This window comes from Magnolia sinica, chromosome 11, assembly GCF_029962835.1.
Source record: "Magnolia sinica isolate HGM2019 chromosome 11, MsV1, whole genome shotgun sequence".
Classification (NCBI taxonomy): Eukaryota; Viridiplantae; Streptophyta; class Magnoliopsida; order Magnoliales; family Magnoliaceae; genus Magnolia; species Magnolia sinica.
The window spans coordinates 69,563,672-69,567,292 of record NC_080583.1 but is presented as its reverse complement, the minus strand read 5'-3'; the positions used below and the strand labels follow the sequence as shown (position 1 = coordinate 69,567,292).

Genomic DNA, 3,621 nt, shown 5'->3' with positions numbered 1-3,621 from the left:
AAATTTTTATTTGGTTAGATCATATCTTAGTCTAGTTCTATTTCTACCTAGTCTCAGGAAACGTACAAGTTTCAGTCCCTGTGGATTCGACCTCGGTCTTACCGAGTTATTACTACATCACAACCCTATACTTGGGGAGTGAACAAGTTTTTGGCGCCGTTGCCGGGGACTGACGGTTACGATTCTTTGAAATTAATTAGTTTGAGATTAGGATTTTATTAACTTTAGTTTAGATTTTTATTTTTATTTGATTTTTAGAACTAACTTGTTTCCTGTTTTATAGGATCTTGACATAAGTTTCTCAATTGGTAATTCCTTCCTAATCTCTTTACTTTTTCTACCTTTTAGAATTAGGGTTTGAATTTTATAAATTTTCTAATTCTAGTATCCTCCCATCTGTAGGAAATAGTTTATTCTTAGAACTAGGTTATTTCTTAATTAATTTTCTACTTTTATTTTTAGTAACTTTCTAATTTTAGAATCTAATTTGTTTCCTAAATTATTTTTAGAATTTTTGTTTAGAAACTAACCTTCCTATTTTGTAGGCCTTTAAGATAGAAATTTCTAATTCGGTAAGCTCCTTCCCTACTTTCTATTTTTCAGTTCTCTTTTAATAATTTACTTTCTAGTTTAGATCTTCCGTAATTTACTTTAGAAATTTCTACTTTCTTTTAAGAATACCTTCTTTTAGAAATTAATTTACTGTTATTTTCTTTTAAAGGATCATTCTTCTCTTTTTTAGAATCTAACTTATTTTTGTTTTATTTTGCAGGTTTTTAACTTAGGACTCCAATTTGGTAATTTCTTTCCAACTCTCTCTTTCTTTCTAGATTTTCTTTTCCTTTCTTAGGATTAGGTTTTTAATTGAGGGCTGCGAGTGTTTTCATGCCCAAGTGGGCCCGTGACAACACTCGACGTCTCTTGACTGAAGGAGGATTGGTTAAGGGGTTGACTATCCATCGTAGGACTAGACACCGCTCGAAATCCCCTGAGTTAACTGAAGTTATGGCTGAAGACCAACCTCCTCTACTTCCACCCAGGGTGGAGGATACCCAAGATGAAAATGAGGTGCAACAGGCACCCCCGCCTCGTACTTTACGAGATTTTCTACAACCGGCGGGAGTGAGTACACCCTCATGCATGATTTTTCCTGAAAACACAGGACAAATGAACATCAAGCCAGGAGTTATCCAACTCCTTCCCAAATTCCATGGACTTGAATCAGAGAGTCCATATTTGCATTTAAAAGAGTTCAATGAGATTATAGCTACATTATGCTTTCCTAATGTATCTGAGGATACAATTAGGCTGAAACTCTTTCCTTTTTTCTTAAAAGAGAAAGCTAAGATGTGGTTACATTCACTACGTCCTAGATCCATTGGCACATGGAACGACATGCAGAGGGAATTCATAAAAGAATTCTTCCCACATCATAAAACGATTACCCTCAGAAAAGCAATCATGAACTTTGCCCAAAAGGAAGATGAAAATTCTTCCAATGTTAGGAAAGGTTCAAAGATTTGGTCAGTTCATGCCCACAACACGGATTTGAAACGTGGCGCATTACAAATTTTTTCTATGATGGACTGACATCTTCCATGCGCCAAATGGTCGAGACAATGTGTAATGGAGAGTTCATCAACAAAGATGTTGACGAGGTATGGGATTACCTCGATAGTCTCGCTGAAAAAACACAATCAGGGGACTATTACCCGATGGCGAACACCACGTCTAGGCCGACTCAATTAAAGGAAAAAAGTGGATTATATCTCTGGAAAGAAGAGGATGATCTCAAGTGTAAAGTGACTACGCTCATAAGGAAAGTTAAGGCCATGGAAGGAAAGAAGGATAAGGTCAATGAAATTGTTTGCGGCATCTGTGATTGCAACATTCACACAACTGAAAACTGTCCTACAATACCCGCCTTTCGAGGAGTGTTGAATGAACAAGCCAATGCCGTAAACAACTATCAAAGACCTTTTACTGGACCTAACTCCAATACATACAATCCTGGCTAGAAAAATCATCCAAACTTTAGTTGGAGAAATGGACAAACGGTGACTCCTCCAGGTTTCTTCAATCAAAATCCAAATCAAGTGAAACCTCAAGAGGAACCGGTTCAAAATCCCATACAAGAGCTGGCTCAGGCAATGCGGGGAATTACAGATTTTATGCAAAAGATAGATTCTCGTATGACGGTTATAGAAAAGGGGATGCTTCCTGCACAACCTCTCCCCAATCCTAAACCGCAGTACGAGAATAATGATCCCAACTCTTCAAATCAGATGGGGCATGCTAAATCCATCACCACTCTTAGGAGTGGGAAGATCATTGATAAAACTCTTCCGGTTAGGCCCGAAAAGCCTCAAGAACCAAAAGAGGACAACAATGATGGATCCAGTGATGCCCCACAAAAAGTAGAACCGGAACTTCTAGAGAAGCCAGTTGCTCCATTCCCCCAACGGTTGGTTTCACCAAAACCTCTCTCTAACTCTCAGGATATACTAGAGGTGTTGAAACAAGTGAAAGTCAACATTCCTCTACTTGATATCGTTAAACAGATACCTTCATATGCCAAATTCTTGAAAGACTTATGCACGACCAAAAGACGAAAAATTATTCAAAAGAAAATCTTCTTGACTGAGAAAGTGAGCGCCATCCTGAAGCAAGACGTGCCACAGAAATTCAAGGATCCTGGTAGCCCAACCATATCATGTGTAATCGGGAACCATCGAATTGATCACGCACTTCTTGACTTAGGAGCGAGCGTCAATCTGATTCCCTACTCGGTATACAAATAGTTAGGTTTGGGTGAATTAAAACCCACCCTAACCACACTACAACTTGCTGATCGCTCTGTTCGTGTACCAAGAGGGATAATTGAGGATGTGTTAGTCTAGGTCGATAGATTTTACTACCCTGTAGATTTTATCATCCTGGACATCGAACCCATCAATAACATGAGCACTCAGATTCCCGTCATTCTTGGTCGCCCATTCCTTGCCACGTCAAATGCAATTATCAATTGCAGGAATGGTATCATGACTATGTCTTTTGAAAATTTGACATTGGAGTCAAACATTTTTTTCAATAACGGCAGCAACTCAGAGGATGATGACGATTTCCACGACATTAACATGATTGACTCTTTCGTGGAAGATACGACACCTCTGACCTTATCCCCAGACCATCTAGAGACGTGCCTGGCCCACTCCCATGATTTTGATGATGACATGATTAGGGAGACGTGTGCCTTGCTTGATACTGCACCGGTACTTGAAGTTAACCGGTGGAGGCCACAATTTGAAGAATTGCCACAAACCGATGTAGTGCCTCTACCATCTAACCTCAAGCCGCCGAAGCTTGACCTAAAACCTTTGCCCTCTGATTTGAAATATGCTTATTTAGGTCAAGATGAGACATACCCGGTGGTGATCTCTGCCCACCTGGAGAAAGAACAGGAGAGTATGCTTATATCTACTCTCATAGAGCATAAAGGAGCCCTGGGATGGACGATAGCGGACCTCAAGGGAATCGATCCCTCGATTTGTACTCACCGCATATATCTTGAGGATAATGCAAAACCGCTCGGCAACCACAACGTAGACTAAATCCAAATAT

The 3,621-nt window shown here is 39.6% G+C and overlaps 1 non-coding gene across 1 annotated transcript; it reads right to left on the bottom strand.

The window, feature by feature from the left end:
- Positions 1-1,443: 1,443 nt before the first annotated feature.
- LOC131219683 (small nucleolar RNA R71) lies at positions 1,444-1,549 on the bottom strand. Its single transcript, XR_009158329.1, has one exon. It is a non-coding gene; the product is annotated as a small nucleolar RNA R71 (small nucleolar RNA).
- Positions 1,550-3,621: the final 2,072 nt, after the last annotated feature.